The 20647-nt window shown below is 34.1% G+C and overlaps 1 protein-coding gene across 8 annotated transcripts in view; it reads right to left on the bottom strand.

Annotated features, from left to right (window-relative positions):
- The window catches only part of LOC117315533 (neogenin-like), a 269288-nt gene that overhangs the window by 247464 nt on the left and 1177 nt on the right, over positions 1-20647 (bottom strand). The window lies entirely within an intron of this gene.

Here is a 20647-nt window from a genome sequence, read left to right on the forward strand (position 1 = left end):
ACTAGCACATTCACTTATATATATCATAACAGACTTACGACTTATTGATACCATCAAAGAGAAGTATCTCTGTGTTTTTTACATAATTAAATACATTCAGATCAGCTCAGTAAGCTACTTATGTAATCTAAGAGGGTATAATCTCATAATTATGTCAAAGATGATGAAATAATGCTGTATGTACCTTTATCACCAGGTAAACTACAAGTTTCTTTAATCTTTTTAGATTGTCTCTGGTATATAATGAAAGAGGTTATAATCTCATAATTATGTCAAAGATGATGAAATAATGCTATATGTACCTTTATCTTCACACCAGGTAAACTACAAGTTTCTTTAATCTTTTTAGATTGTCTCTGGTATCTTGTTATCTCGTAAGAGTACACCTAGGCTACTGTTACATACTACAGAGTTAACCTGGTGCTATATCTACAGGAAATCATAATACCAATCACGTAGATTTTACATAGCTTTAAGATTAAACTAAGTACCCCTGTCTCTACCTTCTAAATCTGATAACGACAGACTGTCCAAGTCAAATATCATCGCTACCACAAACATTCTGCATGTCAGTATGCATGTCATTTGTAGAATATATAGGAATTTAAATGAGTTTTTACATAAATTGAGATTTTATGAAACAAGTCTTTTAAGTTCTTATTTCTCATCTTAAATGCATTTTTACTTCAAATGAGAATTTATGAAACAAGCATTACAATTATATGTTCTTATTTTTGTGCACTTTAAAATTAACAATTGATCATAAATTAACACTTCAATATGCATTTCATCAAATCTCACATGAAATGAGAACAAATTACAATCCTTTTTACGACATAACCCAGAAAATATTCATTTTAACAGGTTTTGAAGTCAAAACGTGGAAAACAAAATCAAATGGAGGCAGTCATTTTGTCACAAAATTTTCAATTCATGATTTCAATGTCATTTTCCATATAATGACAGCATAGTTATTTCTGACTGGCGCAACCAATGATAGCCACTCCAGGGTATAATGCCAATGACATACACAAAAATATTATACGGGTAAATTTATAGATAACGGGCGAAAAATGTGAAAGATATTCAATAGGGACTGGGCAACAGGAACAAGAAGTCTATACAATGTTAATATAATAACATTATAATATTTCTACAAAAACTTCAGCAAAACCATTATATTATAGAGTTATTAATAATTACCAGAGTGCTGCCAAATTTATTTAAGCTCGGTACCTAATTGACTAGAATCATCCAAGATGTCAGATCAGTTTTCCAATTTTCAGTAAAAACATCAAAATGCTATAATCTTGCTTGGTTATGAAGTAATACCCTAGTCTACTAGTTAATTACGCTGGGTCCACAGTCTCGAAAACCTAATTCAATTTTCTGTCGATTTCAGTCTGTTGAAGAAAGAAGAAATAATCTTTCGACACGATTACATAAAACTGACGATACTGCAAATAATACGCTGGGTTCAGTTATTTACTTTAGAAATCTTTGAGAGAGAAATATAATGGACTTTGGTAGGGCTTGTTAACCATTTGTAAGGTCAGCTATGCTGTGTAGTATATCCTTTATAATGGCATTTTACAAATATTCATTTACATGGAATAGTTTAAAACCAATTGAAGTTATCCTTACCCAGTATGTAAGTGAACAACCACTCAAACTCCATTAAAGTTAACAGTGTTTTTCTTGTCTTAATATTTAGGTCCGATGTTGTAGGTCTCATTTCCAATTGTGTGCATGTCGTTTATTTTCCCCATTTAAGTTATCTAAATACAAGATTTATTTCTTAAATTGTTACTTTTTAAGTGAGGACATGAAATACAGTAATCTAGGTTACCCATTTCCTGAAATTTTACACTTTTAGCTTCACACAAAAATTACCAATTTCCGCCAGGTGCAATTTCCCAAAAGGCCAGGGAAAATGATACACTGGTGCAGAAGATTAATTTTGTTTATATTATTGCCTTTGAACAGCAATGTTTATTTAGTGGCATAGTTTCCTTGTAGTAGCTGGTGGCTACCTCACAGAACAATGTTAACCACAGAAGTACAAGACCTACAGCCAGTGATTTTCGTGACTATTTCAAGAAAATCCAACTCAGACCAAACAGGGAAAAAACAGAATCCCTTAGGGTGTTAATTGTTGGTTAAGAATGTAAAAACTAATAAACAAACATTGAAGCTGTCCATATCGGCTGAAGAAACATGAAAAGTAAAAGTTATTTTCAGGAATTCCATTCATACTACGAAACTGGCAGATTTGTAAAATACCCAGATAGTTTGGAAACCTTTATGTCTTGACAGGATGCAAATCTTTCATTAATGTCTAATTATAACAGATGTTGGTGCTCCAGAACCAGAAAATGGCAGGAGGAATGATTTCCTCCAAGCTGATTACCTAACAAGTAGGTCAGCTTTTATCAGTGTTTTCTGTTAATCTGCCTTCCTCTACGATAGAGCATCTACACAGTAATGTCACAAAGGGTGTATTATACTTGGTTTGGTTTGGTTTGTTTAACCTCCTATTAACAGCCAGGATCATTTAAGGACGTGCCAGGTCTTGGTGGTGGAAGAAAGCCTGAGTACCCAGAGAATAACCCAACGAACAACGGTCAGTTCCTTGCCAACTGCCCCACTTGGATTTCGAACTCATGACCCACAGGTTGAAGGACACCACTCGGCCACCACAGCACCCTCCACTTTCATATTTCTATAGTAGCTGTACCTTAATGTAGACTATTATTATTGTGAATAACTCACATTTCAATTTTCAGTTTTATGCATATTTAAGGGTTAACTGTAATTTTTTTTTTTATGTTATTGAGCAATAACACAAAAAACTGGGGTGTACTCTGAATAAACCGCGAAGCGGTTTATGAAAAGAGTATACCCCAGTTTTTTGTGTTATTGCTCAATAACGTAAAAAAAATATTACAGTTAACCCTTATAATTTAATTAACAACGATAAGAAACATTTTCATTAAGTTTAACATGTTTATTTTGCTCCAGATATTTAAAAACACATCGATAAATACAAAATCCTGTGAACAACGATTACTCCGCTACTTCCGGTATAACTGAAAGTAGTTCCTTTTATTTTTTTTATGTTACGAGATGATAACATAATTTTTTGAGCCAATGAAAATGCTTGTTACAAGCAAAATTAAATTATTAATTGATATTATGTAAAATAAATTATTTTACATGGATCTCAAATTTAGATATTTTCATTCCCACTTTCACATTACTATGTATGGAGCAAATACTGATACCTATATAGCTGTATCTATAGACTATTATTGTGTAAATAACTCTAAATCTGATTTTTATTATTTTTAATCCATATTTTGATTGATGGTATTTAGCCAATAAATTGTTCATGTACCTCAAATCAAACATACCCCTGGTATATTTACATCTTTTACATTTCAACTTGCCATTAAAAAAAATACAATATTAGTTTATGAAACATCTGCAGGGATAGGCGAGATATTAATGTTAAAATCATATTACATACCATAATTGCCTCTTATATATATATTTGATTGAAAATACTGGTAAATTGAACTTTCTGAAAATAAGAATCTTTACAATACATAGATCTCCTGCCCAGAATGATTTCCCAGGCTGATCCACTGAGAGACCTGGCATGACTACTAACAACTCCCTATTGATAAGCTCACTCTGAGTAGTGATAAACTCTACAGCATTCCTCAGCCTCCTTTATAATGATACCCACCACCTCCCCCACGGCTCCTATTAGGTCTCCTCCACAACTAACCCAGCCTAATCAACCTTACATATACACAAAACATGCCGAATGTCAATTGTTAAGGATCGGCTGATAAACTTTATTCACCCATTGGTCACATACATTCACCTTCCTGTGCGGAATGATTATAACACATTTTCTTCTCCCCATGAGCGATATTTTTTCCCATACCTACCTCCAAACTTCAACTCACCCTCTTGACAACCCTGAATACCCAATCAACTGAATCATCCTGTCTTGTATCTACCTGCATTTACCCAGAACTGCATATCCCATTTTCCTTTCTGCCCTACTGTTTTCATTGAGGTAGCCACAAGCTACTACAAAGAAACTCCATCTCTAGACACTTGTTCAAATAGCTCTGAATGTCATGTAATGGGTCTCCCACATATTACTCAGTGAGGTAGCCACCAGCTACTACAAAGAGGCTCCATCTCAAAACACTTTGCCCGAATTCCCCAGGATGCCATGTGGTGGTCAAGTTACTTAGCTTCAATAACACTAGATAAAACTTTGACCTGCTTCCCACAAATTGTTCAGTGAGGTAGCTACTACCCCTCTGCTTTATCTGCCTTATGAATCTTCCCCTCACTAATTTACTTCTACTGTATGAAGCTTGCCTTGCCCTCACCTTCATTACTCCCCCCCCCCCCCCCCCCCCCCCCCCCCCTCCCACTCCACCCCCCACAAGACCAAATCTGTACCCTTCTTCTTTTCCATGGTTCTGCCCATAGCCATAGGCCAAACTTGTAAACAATCCCCCCACCCCCGCTTCTCCCCCCCTCTCCCTGACCAACATTACTAGTACACCTACAGATATGTAATCTGCCCATTTCCTCAATTTAATGTTGATCTTGTCAGGTGTCAGTGAGCCCCACTCCCTTACCCTGGTAACATCCCAGTCACTAAACACAAACTTTCACAGTGTTGAATTCATGTAAATATTCAAATTAAGTTAATATCAAACATTTTTCCCATTAGTTAAAAAAAACTTTTTTCCTAATCATAATATCACGAAAATGTTCTTTACCCTGGATTCATGTTTATTTCATGTTCGGTCTAATAAGCCCACCTCCATGTGAACTCCAATCTATTTCTTGGAAAAAGGATTAGTTAGTTTAATTAATTAAAGTCCATAAAAGGCTGTTTACATCACTGGTAATTACTGTTTGTAGATTGTTTGAAAATGAAAACATTTTCCAGAGTAACAACACAGACAACCTTTTCCTCAAAAAATTTTTTGTTTTTTTTAATGATCAAAGTGGGCATGCAAGGCTTGGTTTTTCATTGTTTTACATTGTATTAACATGTACGTATACCGATTGCATGATTTAATGTATTGTGACGAAACTGCATCTGAGGTATACTTCATGTATTGATAAGCGAATTTTTATTAAGCGTATGAAAAAGTGTAATTGTTGCAATTAAATATACACCAATATTATGTATTGCTACATGTATGCATATGTATGGAAGAAAATAAAAAATTTCCAAAACAAAAACATGTACGTATACAGATTAATGTAATTTAATGATAATGTTTGGGAATGACCTCTGAAGCATGTTTTTATAGTGTTATCACATTGAAATGCCACACCTGGTTAGGGAAGCCTTAAACCCTTCCTGTTAAATCATACTGACATTATATGATAAGGGACAATAAGAATGAAAGACCACTGACGCATGTTTTTATAGTGTTGTCACACTGAAATACCACACCGGGATTGGGTAGTGCAATACCCTACCTGATAAATTATACTGACATTAGGGAAACAGTCAATACCCAGATCTTTGAAGCTGAGAATGAATGTGAAGCAGTACTGTAGCAAGTGGTTTGTCACGGCCTAGATCTAGAGGTCAGAACCAAAACACTTCCTCACAGAGGTATAAATGCTGACTAAAGGCCTCAAGTTTTGAAGGTAGTAACATTATGAACAATGATGTTGATTTGATTCTTTTGAAGAATGCGTAGAAGAAGTGGTTAGCCTCTCAAGATTTTCTAGAGAGGGAGGGTCAAACCTTATTTAGTTAGATCAAGAGAGCGTGATCATGTGGGGGATGGTAGAGGGCTGGTTAGGAGGATTGAGAGAGTGTGAGAAAACTTTGAAGTAGGGAGAAAGAATTTCTTATTATATCCAACTTATTAAATGACAAAGTTTTCCTAATCAACCAGAGGTAATTGTATAATTATGAAGTTAGAAATTGTACCAAAGTTACACTACAAATAACACACAAGAATGCAAGTACTTAATTACATAAGATCTCGGAGGCCTTTTTTCATTCTGTATCAAGATTTGTTTTTATAATTATATTATCAACATTACATTTCTAATGTAGCTACTAAATTTCTGACATTCTCATAAACAGTTTTATTACGCTGGATGATTAGATAGAAATACTAACACAGAAATGAACATATTAAAAAAATCTACAATAAACAAAGTTATCTGTAAAATTTGTATTGGATCTTATATATATGTTAACTGGAAAAGTTCCGCAAATTAAGATTTTTAGATTGAGAACTGTGCTTACGGTAGGAATATATTTCCTCCCTATTAATCCCAAAAGATTACAGAAAAATCTGCATCAGAGCAGCCCCTGGAATATTTTGTGATCCCTGTACCTCTAAATGTGGTTTTAATCTCATCAGAAATGATATATACAGTGAAACCTGACTTTACCAACCACTAGGAAATTATGTTTATTTCATTATATTTTTGAACATTTATTTTGAATCTTTTTTTTTAATGCTCTATCTCACAAAAATTTGATGTTTGAAATCCTGTTATCTTCAATTATGTACACTGGATTATTTAACTTGAATATCTAAAAACATATGTTTAAAGTTAAATCATATATATATATATATACCTTGAATGCAGTATAGAAAATTGACACATTTGAATTTAAATACCAAATTCCACTAAATGTTATGCAATATAGTTTCCATTTTTTTTAAATTGTGTCAAAATGTCACCAGAGGATTTTGAAACTATCATGGTGTTAACCATATGCACACTTCTTTCAGCCTCAGCAGCAGAAACAACCACAACATCTCAACTACAGACAGGATCAAAGGTGAACGGCTCTAACCTGTCTGATATGTATGACCTTCAAAATGAGACACCACAAATTGTAAATGTCAACATCGATTCTCCACTTCAGGACTACAACAGATTTGGTTGATGTCACACATGACAGTTTATGACCTTCACGTTATGTAACCTTCAAATTCCAAAAGAAACTAAAACCTACAGAATGCAACAGCTGCCAAAGTCCCTCGCCCTTCAAAACTTATGTGGTAGCAAATATTAACACCAATTTCAACATTTTCAAGGTCATTGTCAGAATTTAACAAGTTACATAAACCTTCAAATTCCAATAGCTTAACACTTACAAGTGGCATTGCTAAGTGAACATTACATGGATTCATAGACTTTCTCTTTCTCTCTCAATTTTTTTCTTTATTCATTTTTTTTTCGGAAAAATGTGGATGTTTTGACATACAGCTATGCCACTGCCTACTATATATTTATTTTAACATCTACAAAATGCCCATCCTTCAAAACATGCAATGCCGTAAATTAAATACAGACACCAATTTCAACACTCTCAAGGTCAAAATATATGTCTGATTTTAACTTGTTGATTGACAACAATTAGTTGCCATAGAAACAGCATAAATGCTCCAATTCACTTCATTGCTCAAAATTGCAAAATATGAATTCAGTCCAATAAATTATCATTAAACAATTAAAGAGTCAACCTTCAAATCTGTCAGTGATGAATAGGAAATGTGCATAGGTCAAACACGTTTTATAACATCTGCCAAAATCCTTATCCTTCAAATATATAATATATAGCAATAAGCTAGCCACTTCAACACTCTCAAGGTCAAATTTGTCAGAATCTAACTTGTTGAATGATTGACGGCAATGAGTTGCCATAGAAACAGCATATATGCTACAATTCACTTCATTGCTCAAAACTGCCAAATGTGAATTATCGTTAACAAGTAAATAAGTGTATGCACCAGAGTTTGCATTGAAGCCATCCCTTTGACTTTTCGTAGCATAAATAAAACAAGTTCAGAGTATTTATACACTAACCATTAAAGACAAAAGATCCACGATATTCAGGAGAAAACTTCATGCCCAGATTTCAGGAAAATTGTTTTATGTCGAATAAATAAATTTAAAACACCTTATATTTATTGTTTAAATGTTCCAATCAATAAATCTGTTTAAAATTAAAAGAGAATAAACCATAAACAAAACAGAATATAACCAACTACCAATAATAATCAGCTACCGATTTTCAACTTTAAAGATAATCACATTTCATGCATAATATTCAAGGTAAAATAAACTTTCATACATGTTTTTATCACAAATTATATAGTAATATAAATTAAAACAGACGCCATTTTTGTGAGAATATATGTAAGATCCTATATATCTATATGTCTTTAATGTGTTATTCTGCCATGATGCGTGTCTCCTGGCTAAGACACATGTGCAGCATGTTAGTGGACTCCATAATAAACAACAGCACTTCAGCCAGTCTATTACAAGTTAAGATGAGCAAGACCTCAACTGATTTAATAGTAGATTGGTTCTCTGTCTGTTCATGAATATATTAAATCTAAACCCACAAAATATGCTTTTAACTCTGTGATTTATCTATGTTTAGGGACTTGTGTAAGACTACTTGACTTGGAAAAGCACAATTATTATCTACATCATTTCAAGATATAGATTCATAGTCAGACATTGCTTATTATAAACATATAAGTAGTGGTTTAAGGTTTCGCTTGATTTGGTCACTTTTGGTAAGAGAGCAACTTTGATAATTATTTTTGTATTATTTTTTCATTCTGTAAACATCACCTTATCGCCCGCACAAATTTCAAAAGGGAAAAATATATTTTTGACAGAGATTGAAAGTAGTATTCTGGGGCAAAGTGTACTTCATCCGAGTTCTGTGTATTATGCCTATATTTAGAAAGCATGTGAGCTTTGACCTTCCTACAGGTATGGAGATATAGATCACAGATACCTGTGATAAGTTATTACAGGTAATATACCTGATTCTGGAGAGCTGGAACCCCAGAGGTAAATAATCATCACAGGAGAGAGGTCACAGGTAAACAACAGCTGTATCCTGTTATTAAATATCAAATTAATATATACAAACAATTCACCCAAAGGTGTGACAGACTCTGACAGGTAAGGTCTTGTTATCTGACCTCAGGTGAGCTACAGACATGGATTGACAGAGTACAGGTAGATAATGATATACTCCCAGGTAGCTCACCAACGAGGACCCCTACAGCTTAGCTACCGGACCCCTAGGGCTTAGCTACTGGACCCCTAGGGCTTAGCTACTGGACCCCTGGGGATGACTGCATGGTACAGTGGAGTACTTTGTAGTTGGTTCTGAATCTGACCTGTGGTCTGTGTAGTGACCATCTGTCAATCATTGTACCTCAGAATAGTAACAAGTCAATAGGGAGTAATTTAGGTTCTAAACTAACTACAATTATTACTGAACAATGGTGAATTCAAATTAGACAATTAAATTCTGATCATCACTTACATGGATGATGGTTGCAGTTATATCAGTTTAAGTTAAATCTTATAAAATACCCATGAAAAATTGCACACATTCAAATGTTGATTGCAATCCTTAATCAAGCATTCTGTCTTTTCTTAGACATCTTCACATCCATTATGGACTTTTTTAATTGGGTTTGAGATCCCTTTATCTAGTTTAATTAAAATCTGTGTTCTAATGAATTAAATTAATTCATAATCACTTAAATTGTCCTTAAATGGAAATGTAATACCTACTAACACTGGCCTAACTCCATATTTGATATGTTTATATTTCAAGTGAAAAGGACCCCATTTATACCAGGAATCACAAATTTCAGATATCTTATAAACACTTGTACATCCTAGTGTAAACCCTGAATATATATTTGTTATGTGATAAAAAGAATCTTCAACTTGTATCAGAGTCATATTGCAGTTTACTACTGAAAAGATCTTTCCCAATTCACCAATTTTCTTCCCAAAATGAGGCAAAAAGACCTCATCCCAAAGCAGTGAAAAAAGCCCTGATCTATGGATTCGGTTTTGATTTATTTTATTCAACGTCCTATCAACAGCCAGGGTCATTTAAGGACTGTGCCTGGGTTTTGGAGGTGGAGGAAAGCCTGAGTACCCAGAGAAAAACCACCAGGCCTATGGTCAGTACCACATGCAACTGTGCCTGCCCCATGTGGGTTTCAAACTCGCAACCCAGATGATCTATAATACTAGCCATGTAACAAGTTCCAACTTGGGAGAAAACCTGGACAAAGTTTTGCTTACAGATTGAACATGATTCAGTAATTCTGCAAGACAAGTGTCAGAATAGTACACCAAACTATGACATAATGTCAACTTCATAATCATATGCATATATTCCAGAATATTCATGACATAAAGGGGATGCCCTGACCAGGATTTCTGTCTGGAGGACAAACAATCTGACAAACCATTTCTAATTTGCATATTTTCTTTGTTCTACAAATTCTAAATTCACTTAGATTTCTATCTATTATGAATTAAACATTTTGAAAGTTTTGAATAACTGTATTTGACCTGATGAACACACAAAACAAAAGGGGTGGGCTTCACAAATCCAAATACAGTGCATTCCACTTAATCGGGTATAACGCTTAATCGGGTATTTCGTTTAATTGGGTAAAATTTCAAAAACCAAAACCATTTTCTCTTAAATCATGTTAAAAAAATTCGTTTAATTGGGTTGGAAAAGTCGTATTTTTCGGTTATTCGAATAGAACAATCGGGACAAAAAATAGAAATGCTCCGATTTTCACGAAAGTCATCGCGTATTTCTTTAAGTTTTAGACATTTATCAACAAATAGTGTAATTTTGATGGTTCAAATGTCAAAAAACAGTTAAATATTACCTTAAACGGTAATGTTATGTCGGGGTTTTGTCATGTTCAGAACTGTGTTGTTGTTGATTCTGCCTCGTGTGGTTTTTCCCCAACAGGAAGTCGACTAAGAATTGTGGGTAAAATTAAATGTTATTTTTAGAGTCAGCAGCAGGCAAAACGTAATGGGGTTTTAAAAGCATAATTAATGGACTAGACAATTAAACTTTTACGTCTGGGATGTAAAATCTTCGAAGCAAAAACCAAAACAATAGGTTTTTACCTGGGTCTGATATTGCTACAGATCGATTGATATCACCGCTTACTGTATGTGGCGAATCCAAAGTGAGGGGTTCGCCACGGGGAAATGTGACGACACCGATACACAGGTGAGTTAAAAATCAGTAGCGAGCAGTAAAAGGACAGACGCCCGACGTTAGCTCATAATTCCTATTCAGGTTAGGATTAGAACTGGTTAATAAAAACATTACATTGGATTTCGTGTTGTTTTATCAGTGACTGCCAGTGTCAAGTTCGTATAAATTTATACCACAGGAAACGACCTAAATAAACTCGGTTTCTCCGATCTCTGTGCTTTGGAAATAATATGGAATATTTTAAACTTCAAAGCGAACATAAGAATGTCTCTATGATAAACATAAATGATTTTAGATGTAATTGTCGGCGAGTCCTTAGATCGTATGTCAAATTAGGAACACACGGATGAAACAGGGATGTATGACCCCCCGATTTGAGGTGCTACGATGGTACTGTGCCGCGAATAAGAAAATCATTAAGGTTTTGTTATTTTAATACACACATTTTTATACAATTAGTAATAGTAATCTGACAATTTGACATCAGTAAAAGCACAAACAAAAACACCGTTTATTAACAATAATAACGCAAATATTTTCATCCAAAATCGACCCAAGTCTGACTACCATTACGGACCAAATCCAAGATGGCGACGTGCATTTCGGCTTATCGGGTAAGTCGGTTAATCGGGTAAAAAGTCCCCGCAAATAGGCAACCCGATTAAGCGGAATGCACTGTACAGAGAAAAATGTCCATGCATTGTGTGGAAAATAACTTTTTTTTTCATTTATATGAACGTATACCTCATATAAGGAAACAATCTCGAGTCTTTGATTATATTGAGACTGAAAATGATGTTGGAAAATCAGCGAGGTAAGGAACAATTTATGTGCTTCAATTTGTGCACCCACGCATCTGGGGATCCTCTTTACCTGAAAAATATGGGGGTGCACTCTGGGAAGGTGCGTTCATTACATCATGTACTGTAGACAGAAATTTTATCACACGAAACATATGTTTGAAAAGGCCTGAAGACTAAACTGCACCCTTCCTTTGTTATTATTTCATTGATAAAATCTAGAAATACAACAGGCCATCATATTGTTTTAAAAGATTTAATGGCAGGAGTGAGAAAAATCTTAACCATCTTGCTATGAAATGAAGAACTTTCTTTATGTAAAATTAAGACTTTTTTATGCAGAATTAAGACTTTTTTTTTTCTATGTAAATTATCCTCAAAACATTTTTTTAATATTTCATCTGGAAGGCCTGTGATGTCTAAATTTTAAATTCAAATTACACAGTAATTAGTCAGCGCTAAACCTTTAGTGTAGGTGTCTATATATGCATGTATCACACATACACATGTCAGTGTGTAGATGTCTGTACCACACAGGTATGATTAATCTTACCTGGATTATTGATGTCCCAGTTTAGACACACAATAATGGTTGGTCAGACCCTAACAATTAGATATTGATAACCACTTATGTCATTATACCATACAGTAAGTGACAGACAGGAGGCTGAACCTATTGATAAGTAATTACCTATCACAATGGCCCTAATTCCTTGTTTTTGTAATTACTCACGGTCACCCATGATCTAATACTGGCGAGTCTGAGCACATGATGTGTTCACATCCTAACTACAGCTAGGGCTATAAGTATATGAGGCCTGGATAAAAAGTTTAGGAGACTGGTCACCAATCATTTCTAGTCAAATTCTCATACTTGAGTAATATAATCTTTACCCCCTTGGGAGTGAGACAGGGGGATCTCATGATCAACCAAAGGTGAAACTTCTCAAGCTGCCATACACGAGGCTTGCCAAGCTTTTGGCAGCTTAGGAATCTTACACCGAGGTTTATCAAGTTGTAGCTGGTGGCTACCTCCCACTAGATGCTGCATGAAGTAGTTTAGAGGGTTAAATCAGTGTCTTGACAAAGATATTATTATACTTGGTGATCAATTAATTGAAATCATCATAGATCAACCACTGAATCAATACATAAGACTTCAAAGAGGATAGGAATCTGAATGGTTTGTTTTTGTTTAATGTCCTATTAACAGCCAGGGTCATTTAAGGACGTGCCAGGTTTGGAGGTGGAGGAAAGCCGGAGTACCCGGAGAAAAACCACCGACCTACATGTACAGTCAGTACCTGACAACTGCCCCACTTAGGTTTCGAACTCGCAACCCAGAGGTGGAGTGCTAGTGCTAAATCTGAATGGAAGCAGCAGGCGTGTATCATAACATAACACATCCAACAGTAACAATGATATAATTATATATGGTGGTCACACTTTATCAATTTGTTCCTATGATCACCTCACTAGGCTATAATTGTTAATCTGGAAATGTCACAGATGATTTGGAGACAGATACCACCATCCCTACTTATATCATTATTACACACGTACAGCCAATGGTGATTTGTACAGATATAAACCAATTAATCATATATATCTATAATAATCTGGAGTTAATTTGAGAAACAACCATTAAATTCTGTGATCTATTTATATTATCATTATACACATCCAATGATAATTTGTATAGTTATAAACTAACTAATTATCTATAATAATCTGGAGTTAATTTGAGAAACAACAATTGAATTATGTAAATGGCAACTGTGAAACTAGGACACAATATGAAAGAACTTCAATTGGGAATGGCACCAATTAATTAACTGCCCCGAAAAAGTCCTGAACCTTAAGCTTGTCCAGTATACTTTTAATAGATTTACAGAAAATATGCTTATGACAAAGAATAAAGGAATTGTTCAACACAAGCTTTGATGTTCAAAACAAAATGAAAAAAATATATATACCTTAGAAAACTTTCAAATTATCTTCCCTATATAGCAGGCCAATTTCAATTCAAACAAATTATTTGAAATCCATTTGATGACATCATAATTCAGTGTTATTAAGTACAGGTTCCATATAAAATTGATGACATGTGCGTATTACATGGTGATAAAGGTACATCATCAAGTGATTTACATTTCCATTAACAAGACAATCATATACATACAGCCAATATACCACAGTAATGTCCATGTCTAATATCTAACATTGACTGATCCATTACAACAATGACCCATATCAGTGTTCAATATTAATGATGAACAACCCAGATCCTTAACGTGTCACCATGTCAATATATATATATACACCACAGTTATGTCTCAGACCAATATCTAACACTGATCCATTACGACAATGACCCATAACAGTGTTAAATATTAATGATGAACATCCCAGATCCTCAACGTGTCACCGTGTCAACATATACAAAGAGTGGACAATCCACCCACTAAATATTCATGTTAATGTACCAGAGGTGGGGATCCTGGACCAAGTTGTTGGTCTCCATGGAAATGACCCTGTCACCACCAGCTGGTCAATGTGCCTGTCTGGTCAATTATGTCATAGGACCCAATATGTCAGAATGTCTGCTGTCAAGAATGTGTATTGTATCCATAAGGTCATAGTAGACAAATGTCACATGGTTGATATATACAGTGCATTCCACTTAATCGGGTAACGCATAATCGGGTATTTCGTTTAATTGGGTAAAATTTCAAAAACCAAAACCATTTTCTCTTAAATCATGTTAAAAAAATTCGTTTAATTGGGTTGGAAAAGTCGTATTTTTCGGTTATTCGAATAGAACAATCGGGACAAAAAATATAAATGCTCCAATTTTCACGAAAGTCATCGCGTATTTCTTTAAGTTTTAGACATTTATCAACAAATAGTGTAATTTTGATGGTTAAAATGTCAAAAAAAACGGTTAAATATTACCTTAAACGGTAATGTTATGTCGGGGTTTTGTCATGTTCAGAACTGTGTTGTTGTTGATTCTGCCTCGTGTGGTTTTCCCCCCAACAGGAAGTCGACTAAGAATTGTGGGTAAAATTAAATGTTATTTTTAGAGTCAGCAGCAGGCAAAACGTAATGGGGTTTTAAAAGCATAATTAAGCGACTAGACAATTAAACTTTTACGTCTGGGATGTAAAATCTTCGAAGCAGAAACCAAAACAATAGGTTTTGACCTGGGTCTGATATTGCTACAGATCGATTGATATCACCGCTTACTGTATGTGGCGAATCCAAAAAGAGGGGTTCGCCACGGGGAAATGTGACGACACCGGTACACAGGTGAGTTAAAAATCAGTAGCGAGCAGTTAAAGGACAGACCCCCGACGTTAGCTCATAATTCCTATTCAGGTAAGGATTAGAACTGGTTAATAAAAAACATTACATTGGATTTCGTGTTGTTTTATCAGTGACTGCCAGTGTCAAGTTCGTATATAAATTCATACCACAGGAAACGACCTAAATAAACTCGGTTTCTCCGATCTCTGTGCTTTGGTAATTGGAAATAATATGGAGTATTTTAAACTTCAAAGCGAACATAAGAATGTCTCTATGATAAACATAAATGATTTTAGCTGTACTTGTCGGCGAGTCCTTAGATCGTATGTCAAATTAGGAACACATGGATGAAACGGGTATGACCCCCCGATTTGAGGTGCTACGATTGTACTGTGCCGCGAATAAGAAAATCATTAAGGTTTTGTTATTTTAATGCACACATTTTTATACAATTAGTAATAGTAATCTGACAATTTGACATCAGTAAAAGCACAAACAAAAACACCGTTTATTAACAATAATAACGCAAATATTTTCATCCAAAATCGACCCAAGTCTGACAACCATTACGGACCAAATCCAAGATGGCGACGTGCATTTCGGCTTATCGGGTAAGTCGGTTAATCGGGTAAAAAGCCCCCGCAAATAGGCAACCCGATTAAGCGGAATGCACTGTACATCCAAAGCTACACATGGATTTTTCTGAACCATTGAGGTTAATATCATGAGCCCTTAATTCAAATAGAAATTTAAATATTAAAACCAACTTCTAGGCTAATCTGTAATTTACTTTCCTTTTCAATTCACCAATTTTCTTACCGAAAATGTTTACAAATCATATTTTTATAACATTCTGGATGTGAATATATATAAAAATTTATTTACATTCCATTTCAAAGTTTATAAATCATTTTCACTAATTAAGAAATCCCTATTAGACATTGATGTCAATATCGATCATTTCCTCCGACACCAAATCTGATATAATTGCCATAATGACAGAATACACAGGAGATAAATTCCATAAAATCAGGTTTATGTTGACGACAAATCATGAAAATAAACACACCTTCATACAGGTGTGATAAACTGTACACTCGTTACGCTGATTAAACGAGTCGTTGTCTAATTTGGACAGTATCGAGTTATAACAAACACAGGTTACACTATAAACTCAATAGAGAACGTACATCCGCCCTGGTGATTCCCACCTCCCAGAGAACGTACATCTGCCCTGGTGATTCCCGCCCTGGTGATTCCCGTCTCCCAGAGAGATCAATAATTGAACCTAGATGTTTATACATGTTAATATTATCATTATAGAGCTACTTCATTTTGACAGGTGATGTTAATCAAATCTGCTGATATAGTATAAAATCTCAGGTTTAGCACAGGTAGAAGTTCTAAAAAATTTTATCACAGGTATCATTTAAATTTTATGAATGGCATTTCACTATCTAACCCGCTCCCCAATAAAAAATTAACAAATATAGAAAAATTAATTTCCTATTTTCATAAATCTATTCACTGGGATTTATTTTAACACCCCCCCCCCCCCCCCAATACAAAAAAAAAAGAAGTTATAATTAACAAATATAATTAACTGCATCTACACATCATTTTCAGTTTTAAATAAACTCATATTTTAGTCCATAATTAATTTTAAATAACATCGAAAATGGTTAACACAGACACAAAGAAAAAGTCAATTCGCACGGTTATAAACTCGGTGAAATATATATGCCTTCACCGGAAATGGGATAACCATTGAAATAGACAGGGTTGCAGTATGGCAGTAACATTTTTTTTCAAAAAATTTGCTTCTGAATAAAATATCCCAATTTCCCTGACGCTGAATATCTTGCACTTGTTCTAAATCTCACTCAAAACCTTATGTTTTAGGATACCTCAGTGCCGAGTCTTTAATGTTTAAAATCAACATTTTCAAATGCACAAACAAGTAAAATACATGTACAAGCTACAGCCTTCTCTATGGAAGTTTGATGCAGTCGTCAGATATATGCTTCAAACACTACTACCAGGCTTTGAGTATTTTAAAGCACAGATGGTTTTTACGTTTTCTATTTAAAATTCCACAGGCTGCAGATTTCAAGCCCATCGTGCCGATTCCTATGCTGCAATACTGTAGCAGAAGACAGTCCATGTTATATAATATACATCTGTCCATGTCCCATTTCTGGGACTATATTGAAACCAGGCTTAATGAAATATTTATGTACTGACAGTGTTCATCCTGCCATGAACACCAGGAAAATGTTGACCAAACCATGCATGTTCTATATAAATCCAGTCACATTTCTTCATGACTAAACTTCATGGAATGTGTTTATTCCATGGCAGTCATATTGTCATGAACACTAAGAGACTAAACTTGATGGAATATGTATGTAACCATGGTAGTCATATTGTCATGAACACTGGGATAATGTTGACCAAACCATGCATGTTCTATAAATCCAGTGACATTTCTTCATGACTAAACTTTATGGAATATGTATGTAACCATGGTTACGTCATATTGTCATGAACACTGGGATAATGTTGACCAATGTACATATATATATATACACTGTAAAACACGATAGATCCAGAGACATTCCTATATGACTTAACTTTATGGAATACAGTAACCTGTGACATGACAATTTGTTTATTCTCGTAAACAGTACAGTGTAGAGAATAAGAATACAGACAAATGGATAACAATGAAACACAGGATGGACATCAGTATTGTGAATTAATTATTATAATTATATCAATAATAAATTTAGCCAATGAAATAAGTTCATTTTTAGTTACGTAATTGAATAATGTATGAAATTTAAATGTATTTGGTCTTTCATAATAATATCTAGACATATATTTCCGTGTACTATTGAGTATAAGTTGCTGATCACAGTTAAATAAATAAAGGAATTGGCCGCCTATTTCTCTTAAATTACATAAAGTACATATTCTATGTTCCCATGGTATATTAGACCATATACCACTTTCAATTGGTATTTTTGTATTACCTACTCTAAATTTACAGTACGCTTTGGCTAATTTGGGAGGGAGTTCTAGTAAATAATTCTCTAAACAAAGTTGCAGGGATTAATCTAGAATTTAGGGGAAACTACCCTTTTTGGACCATAGGGGAAAATCGGTTCTGAAAAGGGGTAATATAAACATCACAAAGTTTCAGTTTTTTTGCTTTAAAAACACATTTCCCAAGTAAGAACAGCAAATGCTTAATTAGGAAAGGAAATCTGGAATATTTGGGAATATTATTGCCATAAAAATGAGGGAAAATACAATATTTTGAATTTAACAGAAGTCAAGGGAAAAATGGAACAAAATCCTGAGGGGAAAGTACCCATAAACGGTAGCAAAAAATCCCTAGATTGATCCCTGAGTTCAGTCTTGTAAATTCTATAATTTATTCCTTTCGTGGAAGTAAAAATTTCATTTCTCCAGTTTGCTAAAAAAATTGCCTTAGGTCTATAAAATATTGTACTCTTCAGCCTAATTTATACTTGAAAACTCTTGGTTGTTAAATATATCTAATAATCTACATTCTTCAAATATATTTTTCACATGTCTCAACCAAGACGAGTTATAATATGACATAATCGTTAAGAGTTTGTTGCTCAACTTATTCTGTTTATTTTTTGTCAATTTAACCATACATGACATTCATATTTTCATGAACACTAGACAAATCTTATCAAATCTATACAATTGTATTATGATGGCAATGATATGTGACTCAACTTCATTGCATATATTGAGTTCATATTTCCATGAATAACAGGAAACTATGTCCAATACATATATATATAGACTGTGTGACTATGGATTCATGAGAAATGTTCTATTGCATTCATCTTGCTATGAACAACAGAAATATGTTTTCAATCCTTTCTCAGGTAAAAAGCCTACACTATGTAATATGGACAACAACCTACTTCTTTGCAAAATTATAAGACTGTAAAATAACAACAAGCAATATCATCTTTTGTATGTCAAACTTTATGGTCCTCAAAATCACTCCATCATTATATTGGCCATGGCCATTCATATACATAGCGATAGACTTCACGATAAATTGTCTTCTCTTGTCATGAACCATACAAAAATATCATTTAATCAATTCATTTTGTCAGAGCATCCAGTTTACCTTTGAGTTTAGCAATTTCAGAAGACAAATCAATACTTTTTCGAAATATGAAGGGTCAAAACATATGTAATAGACATGTGCAAACTCGAGAGTCATATCTCATTTAGGGGAGTCAAAAACATACCCTCAAGGGTCAAGTGTGGATGCCCAGCATGTGGAAAAGAAAACAGCAACGATAATACTTTAAAGTTAAATCTCTAAATGTTCAAGTCAAAGTCATTTTGATTTTGTATCACATCTTTCGAGGGTTTGCACCAAGTAAAGATATTCATCAAATTTATGTAATGGGACCCTGTTCATCTACAGGCTTAAAACAAGCTATAGATCCTCATCTACAAATTTAAATAAACTTTTGATCTGTTTTCTGTACTAGAGAAAGTATTTCAACTTAAACACTCCAATTTCAAAGCCTTTTAAATAATGACGTCTGCATGAACATCTATATGTTTGTATTTCTAGGGATCTCAATGTGCAATCAAGATGAATATCTATTTCTAATATCAATTTACGAATGTTTTATTCTTGTTAAAAGCAGTTCCAAGGTTCTGCTAAACCTTTTCTACTTGAGCATCATAAAATTCCATTTTTACTTGGAAGATTGTAAAAGTTCAGCAATTGAGGTTATGGTTTTCCGTTAAAAATTCCATTTTTTCTGAAGTATGATTTATCATGAACTACCCTCTTGTCCTTTATAAAAAGATGTTCTTTGTATATGAAACTACATCAGTATCTTTTCTTGCCATTTGTGGAAATTGCAACTCAAAAACCTGAATATCTTCCGTTTGAATCTCCTTACATTTACTTTATCTTTTTAAGTTATAGGATAAATTTAGGTAAAGTGTTCAGGGGAGCGACAAACAAGGTGAATTTTAATGACATTGCTGTTGTTAAGGAGATATATTGACAATGGTTCTCCCCAAAACCATTATAATTTGAACAGTTATAATTAAACATACAAAGATAGATCCCCAGTGTATGAAATTATTATATATGAAAATTCCTTAGACAATATGTCTACAGAAATTCAAATCCCATAGCCCAAGTCATTTTTCGATAGACCAATTTTTTAAAACATTGTTGAAAGTAGCATAACTGTCACGCAAATGCTTGCATCACACAGTAATAACACACTGTTATGGGTAAAATAAACTCTATTGTAAGCTCTGATTTCATATGATCATTTGTCAGAAAATAATGGAATGTTGTTTTCATGAATTGTAATGTATGTCAGGGCTCAAACTTTTCATA

Source organism: Pecten maximus, chromosome 17 (assembly GCF_902652985.1).
Source record: "Pecten maximus chromosome 17, xPecMax1.1, whole genome shotgun sequence".
In the NCBI taxonomy this organism is placed as follows: domain Eukaryota; kingdom Metazoa; phylum Mollusca; class Bivalvia; order Pectinida; family Pectinidae; genus Pecten; species Pecten maximus.